Here is a 16,823-nt window from a genome sequence, read left to right on the forward strand (position 1 = left end):
CACCACGGGATTCCTTCTAATTCAGCCAATATCTCAGCTTCTCCAATTGCTTTTTAAAGTTACTGTACACCTGCATTATACCCTTGTTCCAAATGAGAACAGCTGAGAAACACATATCATCCAGAAGTGTCTGACGGACCTCCAACAGAAATAGCTGATTGCTGAGAAATTGTCAGGTTTTCTTCAATTGTGGATGAAACTTTTTTTCTCCTCGTGGTGTTTATTTAACAGGCACTGGTTTGGGTGTGAAATTGGCAGGCTGGAAAATATTTCTATCATCGGAGGTGGTGCTGCAGGGTATTGCCTCCATTTGGGGTCTGTTTTTAGTACATTCTGGAATACTGCAAAGCATGTGCGACAACCAGGTACCTATAAATAGTCACTTGGCAGCATATCTTGATCATCTAAGATCTGATGAAAATGTACTTTCATGCCTTTGGTTCTCAAGCTGTGCGTGTGCTTCCTACTCTGTTTGTGAGGTGGGGGAATTTCCGCCAAAGGTTAAGGCATAGACTGAGCAAACCTGCTGATCATTTCTTAGTTCCATGCTGCAAGGTAAAAATGGCTATAATATGGATTTCGGGGGAGAACAGTCATGCTCTGTATCCCCCGTTAACCTGGCTCAGATGCAATGCTATTTCCTGTCTGGAGCTAGAAAAGCACATGTAGCATTTGGGGGAACGCTCTCATTTTCCTTCCTTTTTAAAAAGAGTCAAGAGACACATCTTAGAAGTGGGGAGGTCAGATTTCACTGATGGTGTTGACTATGTTTCCAGTGACTGCAGCAGGAATTTGGATACCTCTCTACATTCCCATGTCCTGATCTGTGAGTTCAACCCCACCCAACCCAACAGGGAGAGTTTTAAAGCAGGACTGGTGGTTTGGAGATTGGAAGTGTGTGCTGAGTATTTCAGAAAGTTCAGGGCAAAAAGGGAATTTGTCTCTTCACCTCAAGGAATTCAACGCCCTTTATTTCAGCAAAGAAATTACAGATTAAAAAGAAAAAGAAATTTCAGTGATTTCCAGAGCCCAGGCTTCATGGCTGCTTCTGACTTGGGTAAAGATTAGATGAGGTTGGCTACTTCTTTGCTACTTTTTCATAGATGCTTTATTTTTTCATTGTGGGGGTTAATTACCTAAGTGTGCATAAAAGTAGAGGGGAGAAGAGTATCTCATGTCAACTGTGGGTTTCTGCATCTGCTCTGGACCACTCTGCTTCAAGGCTTTATCTCACCACTGTAGCACAATACTGATAAAACACTGTTACTGCATCACCAAAGCCAACCACAAATTTAAAGAGTAGAGCTGGTAGTCTTCGGTGGACCTCCTCTATCCTTCAAAATTTGAAAAGAAATGCTTTTTCAAGGAGCATAATACTGAATTTTGTGTCACTTCTTCCAAGCCCCCAAACATTTATTTTCTGAGTTATTAAAATCAGCCTCTGGAAGAGCTTCCTAACTTGCTCTTTTAGCAGTCCTTCTGGAAGGAATCTGGACATACTGATATTAAAGCATTACTCTAATTGTGACTGTTTTACATTGCTTGATTATGACTAGAGTCAAAAATACTCTTCCTTTCCTTGTGATGTGAATACAACCTGTGGTTTTCTCCCTGACAAAGAATAAACATATTTGATGAACGTTCCTGATTTCTTCATTATTCTTGACTCTTCTGATATTCTTATTGTTGATGGGCTAATAGTATAGGTAGGGATACTCTTGTTCCTAATGTTCTTCTTTTTAGTCTTCAGTCCTTCCTTATAGCTTGCTTGTTCTTGATACAGCTTCTTGAAACTGGCTGTCTTGTAACACTTTGTGTTTTTAACTTACTTGTATGGGAATCATACAAACCAATCATTTCCACCTTCATCACCATTAACCTTTACTTCTTGGTTAGAAAATTGCCATCCACAATTCATAGCAATTCCAGAGAAGTTAATACTGCTGGAAGGAGACCATTGATATGTCATTCAGAGTGAAGTTTCCGCAACATTCTCACATACATGGTAGGTAAATGGTTTTGAATCTGCCCCACATGATTTCGAGGGTAGTTTAACAGTTTGGGATGGGCAGCTATTATAAACTCCCTTTGCACTTTACCCGTTTGGACATGATCCATAAACATTTGCTTTTGAGCTGTCTCTGCTACAGAAGAAACTAATGCGTATTTGGACAGGAAACAACAGTACTGGTCTCTTTTGCATACCTGATGCCCTGCTGAAAGCTTACGGTCACTGCTTCCACTCCACACAAGAATGTAGATGTTTTCTCTGGGTTTCATTAGCACAAATAGATCAAAAATAGCAAACTGACTATGAGTTTTGAGAGGTATTTCACAATTGTCGATGAGCATTTTAAGCTGTTCTTCCCAAGTAATAGTTTGGAACCAGAAATCTGAGTTTCATCGTCCCTGAAATACTATTTTATTCTTTTACCAAATCCAAGTTTAATAACTCTATGATGCCTTATTTTTTCAGTATGTTTTTTAATTGTTGTGCATGAGAGAAATAAAACTTCACTGGCTTTTGAATGCCACTCTCTGAGCTGTGCTCTTGCAGACCTCAGAGAAAACACACAGTAAAGGAGGAATCAATAACAAGAATTTCAGAGGCTAATTCATGATTATGTGACTTTTGTAATCATCAGCACCAACAAAAACTCCATCTGTAATCAGAAAAATCACATGAAGAAATTTAAATGGTCCAGACCAGAATTTTTTATGTCCTTTTAGTTATTCATAAGCCAAGGCTCTCACCATCGTTTTGAATGTATTACTCCAACAGACCTCACGTGTATGGAAGAATTCCCAGCATTTCAGTGTCAATTTTCATCATTCAGAACTGCTGGTCTAGGAGGGGTTGCATAAGATGACCAGGACATCCTTGGGGCAGGAGGCACCATGAGGACATTGCTGTCCACAAGGTGATATCTCCCATGTGCCATCCTCAGTGCAAGGGCTAACTGTGACTGAAAGGCAGATATCAACTTCTGACGGAGCCTGAAGAAATTTATTTGGGGGTTCCCAAGACTTCGTCAAATAATCAGGTACTGAAATACAATCCTAGGCTATTTATTTTGTCAGCTAAGGAACTGAAGGCTGGTGCAGGCCAAGTACCTACATGCACAGTGTTTCAGAGAATTAATCGCGTCTTCAGATATGGAGCCTGCTAGTTAGTTTAATTACCGTCCTTTTTTTTCCCCCTATCAGCAGCTAAATGGATCCAGTGACAATGAATCTTATTTCATTTTTAATAGATGAAAGAGAAGCAGGCTTCAAAACAGATAATGAATTTCTCCTAACTCGTCTGGAGACCAAAGAGCCATAATTCTGATTGATCAGTTATGGTCTGCCTCGGAGAGGCACCAGATGTGATGCAGATTTTAAATAGATGCTGCTACTGTCAACATTCATTCGCTCCCTCGTGGTGTAACAAAGTGAAGTCCATCTGTCTGGAGCTGTGTACTTTTTTTTACTGGTAATAACAGTTAACATCAACAATAAGCTTTGTCTCATTAGTATCACATAATCCCTACTACCAAGTCCCTGGTTTCTGGTCCCCATATTATCTGCCATGGAAAAAATAAAGACCACAGCAGGAGCTAAGAAGGTCAGTGCATTCTCAGGGTAATCAGCTGTAGTAAATTCAATTCTGACAAGAGAAGGCTTGCAAATGTCTAGGGAATTAAGGGATCATCTATAATTTCATATGTTGAGTGGGAAAGTGTCCTTCCAAACATTTATTAATTACAGATGAGGATGCGTATGGTGGTCGTCCTTGGAGACATTTCATCTGAAAGCAAGAAAAACGGGCTTAACTCTTTGCTGCTGCTTCCAAAGAAGAAAAATACTAACACTAACATTTTGCTTTGCAATAGTTTCCACCGGTATTCTTTCTCTCCCAGTTTTTATTGCTCTGTCTTAGCAACCAATGACAGTCACTCAATCTGAAACTCCTTGCACAGGTTTCCACTGTAATCAACAGGGAGGAATTCCCCTGGCTTTAGTCTGGCTCTATGCCACCTCTCCTTGGTTTGCAGCCCTTAAGAAGTAGCAAGGAAAGAACGACAGAGTAAATAATTTTGCATTTAGAACCGAACCTTTCATTTGAAGATCTTGAAGTACTTTAGAAACCTTAATTACTACCCCTTGAGGTCTGTGCTGTCCTTTCTGTTTTACAGTTGAGGAAATTAAAGCACAGGAAGGTTAGAAGCCAACTCCATCCAAGTTGGGCAGCTGAAGGTAAGCTCTTAATACCTGTATTTCTCCCTTAAGAGGAAGTCTTTGGCACTTTTGAATTCACTTTTGCACGAAGTTTTTGAAAACTTAAGCTTTTAGCTTACCTAAGAGCTTGGCAAAAGTCACCAGGACTGCTGACATGATCATTCAATTGCCTTAAAAAAGTCGAAGTTAAAGCTTTTTTATTTCACTTTGTGAAACCAAGGCTGAGGAGAGGAAATGAACACTAAATCCATCACGGAGGATAAATACTCATGGAGAAAAAGATATATGTAATTAAAAGAATAAACCTGCCATGAGAACATGTTGATCTCAGTTTACCAAGTATTAGCATGGATTGGAAATTCAGAAGTTTATCACCACCACGGGACTGAAATTTGGAGAGAAATAAGTATGGACTCTGAGGACAAATACCACTGCTTGAGTTGAGATGGAGTGGGAGCAGAGTCCAGGAGGGCAGAGAGGATGGAAGCAGCACTAGCACCTCTGGGCTGGATTTGGTGATCTGTATGTCCATTCCTGTGTTGTATTCACAGAATTGCAAATCAGTTCCCCAACCACTCTGGGCGCACACAAATGCTGAGACAAAATGGCCTTCTACATTGCAGGGGCCCCTGGGTATTTCTTGTTAAGGCTTTAGGTCATTTGGATTGAAAAATGCTATTGCAGCCATAAGAAGAAAATGAATACCTGGTGATAGCAAATACTGCTCTCCTTTTTAAACTTGCAGTGCCTCATATGCCAGATTGCAGCTATTGTATGAAGAATTTTCAGTTCCTTTTTGTGTCTGGCAGCTGATTGAAAGTTCATATTATTTATGGCAGAAAACAGCAGTGTACTTTTGAGCTTGAGGAAGCTGGGAAAGTGCAGCGGGTGTCAATCAATTAAGCTATTCAACTTATTTATGAAACAAGACAAAACAATGTCTAGGATATGAATTCCCATCTCAATAGGATCCTCCCTGATATAAAATGTCAGTGCTGAAAAAGGGTCAACTCATGACCCTTGAATATTCTTTTAAACTATTTGCAAATCAATACCTCTTCTCTGGGTTTGTTCGGGGACCATCATTCCCTTTTATTATAAGTCACGGGGCACAGACTGCTTATCAGTGAGCATGGAGACAGATCACTGCACTAAAGGAACAGCTGGCTTTGGAGACCAGCCCTGACTCTCATTTATAGGGGAGGCTCAGTTCACACTACTCCAGCAGTGTTTCAAAGTTATTATAATCATGCTTTTTACTGACACTTGGGCTCCTTTATATGTGCTGAAAGAGGGAAGAAGTCCTTCAGCGTGTGAGCAGCTGAGATTGTCTCCCTTTTGCTATATCAGTCATGAGTGTCGTCTCCCATTTTTTCTTCCACGTGCTCTGTGTCAAGAGGTCCTTCTGCATACCTGAGTATCTGGATTTGGGTTTTGTGATCATATCCCTGTCCTAACTGCACTGCTGACAATAACCTGCTGGGTACAGGTAGGACTTGAGCAGATGGCCTGATCCTCAGCTGAGCATCTGGCATGTTAAGCTGTCTAAAAAGGCATCATCTTTACAAATCCCACTCCTAATCTCATTGCCCACTGTGTGACCTGTGGGGGTTTCAGGTCAGTGCCAAAGAAGGGAGGAGGAGGAGGAGCACAACAGCAGCTGGGCATCCAAAGAGCCAGGGCAAGAGATGGAGGTGCCCCCAGTGCAGTGCATCTCAGCCAGGTGCTGAGGGTTGGCCTAGCTTCATGGCAGAGATGCAGGGATGGACTCTGCTCCTGGCTGAGCCAAAGGGCCTACCTTGAGCTCCCCTGCAGGGAGGATGTCCTCAGAAAGAATCTTTGGAATCACTGGTTCAGGCCTTTGGGTAAATGTGTCTAATGGACCTGCCATTGTGTCTGCTTGTAGCATCTTAACACACGGCATCATCCTGGTGCCTTTCAGCAATGCTTGGGCATGCTCATGTTGTGGCTGATCAACTGGGAACACAACACTGGAAGAAATGCCCAGCTATCTGCTGATTTACAGAACAACAACAACAAAAAAAAAGAATAAAGAGAGCTTTTTACAAAAAGGAAGATGAGGAAGGCAACAGTTTGCAAAGCAGCAAGTCATTCATATCAGTGATCTTGTCTACTGGCAATGTAGTGTTCCTCAGAGGAAACTGGTAGACTCACATTTTGGCAAGAAGGCCAGGAATGCGGTACATCCATGAAACACCTGTAAGAGATGGACTCTTCCTCTCATTTCCCTTTTAAGAGCTTTGAGGGAGATATTTGGTAGTGGTAATAACATGGTGAAAAAGTGAATAATTTCCAATAAATTTCAAACTTGCACAGTGCAGAGACCTGGAAATAGTATTGAATTGAAGCCCAATCCTTCCTGCTAGGGCCTGGTTTTAAGGTAAATCTGAATTTCACAGATATGTAAGGGACTACATATGAGAAGAGGAAGCTCAGGGGAGACCTTATTGTTCTCTATAACTACTTGAAGGGAGGTTGTAGTGAGCTGGGGGTCAGCCTCTTCTCTCGTGTGACTAGTGATAGGACTAGAGGGAATGGCTTCAAGCTGCACCAGGGAAGGTTCAGGCTGGATGTGAGGAAATACTACTTCTCTGAAAGGGTGGTCAGGCACTGGAATGGGCTGCCCAGGGAGGTGATGGAGTCACTGACCCTGGAGGTGTTCAAGGAATGTTTGGATGTTGTGTTGAGGGACATGGTTTAATGAGAACTATTGGTGATGGGTGGATGGTTGGACGGGGTGATCTCGTGGGTGTTTTCCAACCTTGGTGATTCTATTATTCTATGATTCTATGACTAACCCTGAACTTCAGGCCCAAATTTATATGTTGGAGAAGGCTTGGACGGGGATGTTTTAGAACAAAAGAAATGCATTTAGCTATTAGAGCTCTTAGGTATTATTACAGAATTCAGAGGAATTCTTTAAAATATATCATGACAACTGTATTCAATTCTTTAAGGTAACTAATTATAGAGATAGTCCCCTATTTTACAAGTCTCAAATGCTTTCTTTAAAATAAATTTTTTAAAAGTCAAGATAGCAACCTTTCTTTTTATTTCAGCCTACTTCAGTATGTGAAACAGTGAGTAGTTCTGATTTCAATTCAGAGTTTGTGCTGTTGGGAAAAGTATATATCAGTGAAAGCATCCTTCACATCTCTAAAAGAAAACTTGGACACTGCTCCATTTGGGCACTTGTTTACACTCACAAATTCTGGTGCTGGCCTGTGCTGATGTCTGCTAAGGTATGAATATGAAACGTGAAACAGAAACCCCAAAAAAGCATCTTGTTGGTTTTTTTAAAATTGACTTCCAATTAGAATATCTTGGAAAAGTTGCTCTTCTTGTGGGTCTGAGCTGTGCAAGAATTTCTGTATCGGTACAAAAAGATCAAAAGGAAAATGCATCCTTAGGCATAAGCTGGACTGTAAAACATACTTCATTTACTGTAGAGAGACACTCTCCCATCTTCAAGGCAGTGGGTTGAATTCAGTTCAAACCACCATCAAGTCAGGTTAGTGGGGACATTCTTAACTTCGAGTGCATGTGGAGTGTGGTACGTTGTCATTCAAAAGACTGTTTGCTGATGCAGCTTAACTTGGACATGGGGGTAGGTGCTACAGAAATAATGTTTACCCCTAAAATTGTTAGGATCAAAATAAACACAGAATAGCTCACTTGCTAACAACTCCCAATTAAGGTGAAGTTAAAGAAAAGTAAGAAATATTTAATTCCTAATTATAGGCATGAAAGCAATATATTTAATACAGCATTAACTGGAAAACTTTAGGAACATTGTGAACAATGGAATATGTGCATTGGAAACATAAATCTCCCGTCAGCCCAGCATTTGTTATTAATAGATCTTTTGCTGCTCAGTATTTCTTAGAAATAGATTGGGAGTTGGAAGTTCATCATCATGTAGCTATATAAAAAAAAAAAAAAAGAAGCTGATGAATCGCAGTTGCTTCCCTCTAAATAAAGAGCAGCTAACCAGGAACCATCTGTTGGTGTATGATTACCAACTTTCTTTTTGTCTTTCAAAACAGCCTGAGAAACCAAGGGCACTGCGAGTAAAGCGGAGAGCACGCACACACGGTGGCCAGCCCGAGAAGATCAGGTCAGATCCTCAGATTAGTGCTTTTCTCTCTTGATGCACTAATTTCAGACTGACGGTTTTCATCTGGCGTGCTCGTGTATTTCAAACCCATGCTAAACTCTAAAGGGGTCGTTCTGCAGCAAACGTGGCTAATATTAGTACAGTTGAGACTTGCAAAATAAGACTTTTCTAAAAGGGGAAAATCCTTCGGTCCTCTCTCAGTTTGTGAAATCAACAGGATAATATTAATTCATTTTTTCCCCCTGCTATTGAATAGTAAAAAGCCTGGGATACCCTGGGAAAACATATTCTTAATGGTTTTCTTAAGGCTGAATGCCCTACTAGCAGTAGGAAAGACAAAGCAGTGAGATCTAAGGCCTCTGAGTCTCTAGAAAATGGCATAGGTTTTTATGCTGGAAAAATGAGGGATTTATTCCTTTTCTCGGTCAGATGAGCTCAGGGTCAATGTACAATTTCTCTTTTTGTTTCTATTCCAGTGACCATCTATTTTGGGGTGTTTTATTTCCCCAAACCCCATCTGACTGGTACAACTCACCGCATCTGGCTCTTTGTTGCTGAAAGCGCTTTGCACGGCCACGTACCCACAGCTCATACAAATCCCAGCACTCCACACATCCCTTTGTGAAGAAATGGAGAGAGAGGTGGCAATAGATTTGCCAGTGATAACCAGCTCATGCCACAGACAAAATTCTGTTATATTTTTACAGCCCTCCAACTCCCACCTATGCCTCTATCCCTGACTCTCCCTCATCTCCTCCAGCTGCTTTCAATACCCTGAACTCCTTACCCTGGGCTCCTTTATTGCATTCCCCCTTGTCCCTCGATCCACACTTTCCACCAGTGGCTAAGAGCAGGTGGAAAGGCAGGTGAAAATATCCATATTTATGTGCTGGTGGCAGCTGTTAGTGTTGTTCCCCTAAAAGTAATTAAAGAATAAATATATCCAACCCCAAAATGTGTGTACAAATCCACAAAGAGACATATTCCCTTTGCATGGCCACCAAAACAAGAAGTCTCTATGTATAGCCATTAATAAACCCCAGGTGCATGAAATTAAGCAGATCTGAAGTTGGCAGGATTGGAGCCTTGATGTTTCTAGAGGAGGCTCACAATGTGAAGTCAGAGAGCAATAGCTGCCCTGTAACTACGCAAGTGAAGCAGTTGTTTACGTATACATCTTGTCAGTTTGATGTGCTGGTTTCTGACTCTTGTCAAGTATAAATGGGAATACTCCCACTGAAGTTTCTATTTTTTTTTTTACCTAATATACGGATGCACATGTTAGACTTGCACCAGCCTGTAAGCAAATACAACAATGTATAAGCAGCTCTAATAAGCAGCATCCCATTGCACGCCTGGAAAGTCTTCAAGACTCATTAAGCAGTCAGCAGAACAGACACATTTGTCAACCATTAAACTGAAAATACTGAGAGGGGACCTGTGCATGGCTGTGATTTGTGAGGGAGTGAATTAGCAAAAGAACAGCCACAGTCTGCTTAGCAGTTGGGTATGAGTTAAAGCAGGAACTGGAGTGAGAGGAACTATTCTAAACAAATCAGCTCTATTAATACTCTGAAAGTACATTTAAAAGCAGCAGCACATACAATCATCTTTGACTCCTCCAGAAGGAAGCTGCTGTTTGTAGCAGAGCTGCCGTTGCTTTAATTTGACACTCAATATGTGTTTTCCCCACAGTATTAGATATCTTGGGCTCTATCCAGGACGCATTTGGGAATGTACTGAGCCCTATAGTCCCTACGCAACGATGAAATTTACTATTTAGATTGATGTGTATCTTTGGTGACTCAAATAAACATGAAGAACATTAATTAGGGCTTCTTACTGCATTTAGCTTGCATTCACACAGCCTGATATGAAGCTGCTGTGTCCTGCTGGTTCAGCTGGGGTCACAGGGGGTGAGACAGGCCTGGAAAATAAAGCAGCCCCACTAACCTGCTGCCTGGGCTGACTGCAGGTAGCTCCAGGATGGCTTTGGGAAACTCCTTGGATTCTACATGAATTTAAATTACTAAGGCTTAAGCAAACAAACAAAAAAATCCTCTCAGTGATAAAAGATTGGATGGAACCCTGGGCAGCTTGATCTAGTGGGTGGCAGCTCTGCCCACGGCAGGGGTTGAAGCGAGATGATCTTTATGGTTCCTTCCAACCCACACTGTTCTGTGATTGAGTTTGGGATCATTCAGAGACGTGTCAGCAGGAGAATGCTTCTGTGATATTATAACCAATGTTCTTGTGCACCAGACGTATGGGTAAATGAGTGCTAAAAATGCATCTTCATAATAGTTAAAAATCAGATTTTCATCTAGGAAGTTTGGAAGAGTGAACAGTGAGGCTTCTTGACTTCTGCTTTCAGCCCTGTTTGTGGCCTCTAATGAAGGAAATGTTCCTTTCCATAGCTGTTTTGATTTAGAATGGATATAAGAGAAAAGTTTTTTACAATAAAGGTAGTGAAACATTGGAACAGTTTGCCCAGAGGGGTGGTGGATGCCCCGTCCCTGGAGACACTCAAGGTCAGGCTGGATGGGGCTCTGAGCACCTGATGGAGCTGGAGGTGTCCCTGTTCATTGCAGGGGAGTTGGACCAGATGGCCTTCAGGGGTTCCTTTCAACTCAAGTAGCTCTATGACTCTACGCTGGCCTCCGAGTTTACTGAAATGAAACACCCTGGCCTGTTGGTTCCAAAATCACAACAGCTTTCCGTTTCTACAGTTTCATAATGCCTGTAATCCCAGAGTGGAAGGATTCTGGGGAGGCACGTTCTGGGATTTAGGTAACGCACACAAAAAATGCTCAGCCAATGGGGACAGCAAGTATCAACGCAATTGCACGGATGTTGTTAATTATTTGGTATCTGATGCCAATAAGAAAAGCTACTTGGTGAGATCAAGTCAGGTTTTAGCAGATTCACTCTTATTTTCACTTGGACACAGAAAGTCATTGATGTCTGATCTGTACTGGGATGGTGATTAGCTTTTCTTGGTGTCCCACCTGGAAGGAAGTTGCGAGTGTGCTTTGTCTGATTTGTTTTTGGCAGGGTGAAAGGAACTGGGACTGGATTCCCCCATCTTTCCACAGGTATTTCTGCCCATTGCTGGTACAGAAGAACATAGGGATTTTCTTGCAGGAGGTGCAGTGCTGTGCATCATGGAAGGAACAGGTAAGGCTCCGACCACCTCTTGTTAACTTCATATGTTATCTTCATCTTCAAATGTGCACGAACTTCTTTTTGTCAGGGACTGGTGGGACACACTGAATGCTCCCTGTGCTTCTGTTCAGGTTATCCTTACTGCGCAATTGCTTTTGCTTTTTCTGTCAGATGTTTTTGCCAGAGGAGCTTTAATTTTACCACATTAATTCACTGCAGACCTTCTAGGGGTGGTTTTGGGAGGTGCCAGTTCCTGTGTTCAGCAGGAAGCGGGGAGAACAGACCGCTTCCTTTTAAACTTGCCACAGTGGCTCTGCAAATGCAAATGCTCATCTCTGCTGAGGAATAAGACTAAATAAGGCTCAAACTGACTTTAAGGTGTCCAACAGACTTTGAAACTGAGGGCGGATTGCCATGATTTCCCCTCACTAACAGGGGGCTGAGATGTTTCTGTAGTGCTCCGTTCTCTTCCCTATGGGTGCTAGCGGAAATGAGGAATGGGGAAGAAAGAACCCACAATTTCCCACCCATTGCTGTCACAGCATGTCAGATACATGGGCTGTGGATAAGAGGATTTCATCTGTCATATCCCTGGTATGGCCTAAATTTGGAGTATAGCCCTACCTGTGGGTGATGTAGGTGCTATGTTACTGATGAAGACCTGTGTTGTCCCCATTTGAGCAAGTTTCCACATCCTGGAAGGTTTGTTTGGCATGGGTGGAAAGAAGGAGCTGCATTTATGGGTGGTAAGTGCTTGAGCCAGGCTACAAAGCCCATGGTAGAAGAGCCACCTCTACCCTCTGCAGATAACCAGAGGGTAGGATGAGGATAGGAGAGTCCCAGAAGAATCATTTAAAAAAAGAGAATGAGGTCACATTACTGAGGATGAGATCAAGGAATAAAATAAGCATGTAGGGCAGAAAGGTTGCTGTGCTAAATGAATTACAACCACTGAGGAGTGTTAGGAAACAAGGAGAAAGGTGCTATAAATACAGTAAAGACAGCAGCGGGCATAAACCCATTACCTAATGAGGAACAGGAGAAGTACAGATGACCTAGAGAAGATCGACATATTTAATGACTTTTGGCTTTAGTTTTTTTCAACCAAAAAAAAAAAAAAAAAAAGAAAGAAAAAGAAAAAAAAGTTTCTTTGTGATTCTTTTGTGTTTTGTAAGACATAAAACTAAAGAAGAAAACAACAGGCAAGGGAGAACATACTTAAACTGAGTATATTCCACAGAGTACAAAGAAAGACAGGGTGCAGGGGTGCAGATAATATCTCTGTCTTCAGAAAACAGAGAAGGGTGTAACTGGGGTTATGTAGAGCAGTCATCCTCAGCACCCTATGGCAAAGGCACTGAAATAAAGAAGATATATATATATATATGTCTGTACCTACCTAGAGATCAATATGGTGATAACCCAGCTGTATTTACCATGGAATGACTATTGGCATTATGCATCCCACTTTACATCAGAGAACAGTGTGATTTTGTCTCTCTTGTCTGTAAACAGCTTGAGTCCTGGGCTGCCCTGTGCTATGTGTCTGCAACCAGGACCATCATTTGATCCTTAGATGCCCCCAGCTGCATCTGGAGATGAGCGTCCCCATGTAGCAAGTGCTGGATGCACCCACATGAAGGACCCTGTTGTGGGGTGCTTCTACTCTGCTTCAAGCTGTGTGAGGGAGCAGCAGAGGACAGCCAGGTTGGATTTGTCTTGTTTTCAAAATACTGAAAAAGCAACAGAATGCTGAAAGCCACAGCTGACTTGGTGAGTGGCACTTTGTAGGCAATATGAAGTGAGAAGGAACAAGGGAGAGAGATAAAGAGAGAGAGATAAAGGAGAGAATAAAGGAAAAGGACGTGTGCTTTAGAATTCCCACTTGCAATCCTAGTCCTTTCTCCACCTGTGCTACTAATCCTACCATCAGCCTTCTATTCAGATCTTAAAAATGTTCACAACATTCTCAGATTTTATTGCAGAGACATGGTGCTGTGCAGGGTTTATGCAACAGGAGACACCACAGAAAGACTAGAGATTCTGCTCATTTAATCCTATGTAGAATTGAAGTGCTCATGACACATTGTGCACATGACAGCATATATGAGTTTCACGTGTTGTAAAAGCTTTGGTGCACTGATCACAACCTGATGTATTCAGCTTATGGGCTGGTGTTACTTTACTATTTATGTGGTCTAAGAAAGGGAAAAGAGAGAGGCAAGCCTCCAAGGGCAGTGACCCTTTCTTTATTTAAACCTGAACAGAAGGAGGGTCTTCACTTCCAAGAACTCATTTTTTCTTTCTTCTTGCCACACAATAAGGGCTGCAAAAGAATGGGTCCTTGGATCTAACGAGGCTGATCATCAAGGAGAGCTCTGTGCTTTCTGAATCTCAGGGCTGTGAAAAAGATTTAGTGCTTCGCTGAGCCAACCTTTGGAAGCTGAAGTTATGAAAGCCTAATTTAAAGGCTGATTTTAAAACTAATTCTGCAGAGATGCGTTCTGCTCTTCCAGAACCAGCAATGCAGAAACCACTCTATGCATTCATCTCCTGAGGAGCCAAATAATGCCCAATATTTCCCATATGATTGCAGCAGATGCCTTCAGCAGTCAGTGGTGGGCCCAAGGTTAATGTTTAACATTGAAGGAAAGAGAAATAAAATGGCACTAAATTATGGTCATTATAATACTAGGGTTAAAACCAGTGTTGCTGTAGAGAGGTCCTGCTGGGAATTATTCTCTCAGGAGGGTGCTAAGTAGAACAGCCTGCCGGAAAGGACAGCATTAAGAAATATAAATAACTGCATACAGGAGGACAGGATGTGCTTCACAGGAAAAAGCAGTGAAAAGGTAGCACGTACAATTGGCATGAGAATAAGTTCCATTAGGCTTGGTGATTGTATTTATTAGTTTTAATTTTAAAAGTTTACCTTGTGCCAATACCCTGATTCCTACTGATCCCTCTGGAAGAAACAAGATGACATTGGTTGACATCAGGTTATAGCAGTCTTTGTCCTCTGGTCTGTCCTCCGCCAATGAAAGTGAACAATGCAATGGGATGGTAAGCAAGTTGCAAGCTGCACCAAAATGATGTAGCATTGGTGCTAACACTGCAGGAAGATGCCCAGTAGGGTCCTCTTTGATGTGGGCCATGCTTGGTGGTGGCCCACTGTCATAGGATTGATGTCCCCCAAATACTCTCCTCCTCTTTATATTTTTCTTCTATTTAGCTATACCTCACCACCCAGAGAGTTGGTGTAGTCATCATACCTGGAGGTTTTCAAGAAAAGGATAGATATTGAATTGAGTGAATGGTTTAGTAGGCATGGTGATGATGACTTGATGATTGGACTAAATGATCTTAATGGGTCTTTCCCAACCTTAATGATTCTATGATTCTGTACTTCGTAAGTCTCATCTTCCCACTTCCATGTGGTGTCTCTAACTTCACTCCATGAAGAGAAAGGATGAAACTGATCCCACATAGGAGCCATCTCCACTCTGATGCTTGGTGTCCACTGACCCCAAAAGCCAGGGGCAGGAGCCTGGTTTCACATCCTTCTAGGCCCTCTTAACAGCACAGCTCCTCCCATTGCTACTTGCATAGAGATGAAGCAAAGCAGGGGGTCTATAGGAGCTGTCAGCACTGTATATACATAGACACTAATGATGTCAGATGGGCATTGGGAAGCAGTTTTGGTGGAGGCTGCAATAACACACACCTCCTCAGAGAGGTCAGCGGTACATGGGGCTTGACCTCACATTCCTTGTGCATCCCCAGCCCCCACTGAAGTCAATCAGACCTATTCTGTGGCACCATTAACTTAGAAGATTTATGTGCTTTGAGCAGTGGGAGGAGAACTTGATTTCATTTCCAGCATAGTTTTTGCTTTCCTACCCACACTCATGTTAATGCCAACAGACGTGAATTCAGCTCAAGTAGCCAGGGAAACAGCAGAACCCTGACTCTGTTCCCAAGCAGATGTGAACCACTGGCTTATTATTTAACTAAGTTGTTGACAACTAATGGTCTAATTGGGGGAGCAATTGATTTTGGATGACATTTTAAAACTGCAAACTCAGCTTAACAATTTATAACTCCGCTGATGGTTTATTGCTTTGGCAGAATTAAATGGATTGATTGGTCATAAACTTCCATTGGTTTCTTGTTTCCATGAACCATGTTTAATGCTTTTTATTGATCTCTCATTTTCTGAAAATATAAGCTTTCTTCAAAACAGAAAGCTCTACAGCCTGGATGTTATAAAGAAAGGTGTTCTGTAGTGCACACGTGTGATTACAATTACAAGAAATGCTGGTTCTCATTACTCTGAACCTATTTTTGAAAGTACTATTTTGGATTATACTAAATTTATGCAGTTTATTGAGCTGAGTACTCTTCATTCCTCTTGCAGCAGGAACAACAGGCATTTAGCACTGGATGAGCATGAGCTTGCACTTTTAATCCAAGAGTTATTTGGAGGGAGTTGAATCTGCCTGAAAGACATGAAACAAGGGTGTGAGCGTGAGAACTGACTGTCATGTGAGAGGTGCAGAGAGGCATCCCAGCACAGCCCGTGGTGTAAATCCCCATTTCCTCAATGCAGACAGATGCAAAAGCAGCCCGTCTTCCTACTGACTTAAGTGCATTTGCAACTAAGCCCTTTATTTTAGAAAAGGTGGGATTTTTGGCAACAGGAAGAAGGGCTAAAAGAGAAGACTTCTCTGTGACTAAAGAAAGTCATCCAGCTTTGCTTCATGAGCTCTTCCCTTCTGCAGAATAAGGACAATAAAACCTGGCTGCTTCAACACGTTTTGAGGATTAATGGATTAAGCAGGTTTGATCCTGCATAAATTGAAAGTGGTTGTTTGCCAAGTGTGTTGAACATGGAAACTTGATGTGTTAGTAAATATCCAGTAATTAATTCTTAATTATCATTCTGAAGAGTGAAGTTCTTTCAAGGATCTCCCAGTGTTCACCCCACAGTCCCTGAGGCTGGGCACGTAAAGAGGAGCAGAGCACATGCAATCCATCCGTGTTGTTGTGTGAAAACTGTTGACACTACAAACCTTTGACTGTGCAAAATCATCTTCACCACTTTGCATCAGTTGTAAAGTCTCTAGCAAAGGACCTTGCGGTGTTTCCTGTTTCAGAGCATCTGCTGGACAGGTGGCTGGGTCCTTCCTCAGTGGCTCCCAACACAAATACAAAATAGTCATCTGCCCAGAGCAACCCAGTGGGATATAGGCAGGGAAGAAGGGAAGGTCACCCACCACGAGGCAGCAAGGCTGTGTGT

Source organism: Gallus gallus, chromosome 4 (genome assembly GCF_016699485.2).
Source record: "Gallus gallus isolate bGalGal1 chromosome 4, bGalGal1.mat.broiler.GRCg7b, whole genome shotgun sequence".
NCBI lineage: Eukaryota > Metazoa > Chordata > Aves > Galliformes > Phasianidae > Gallus > Gallus gallus.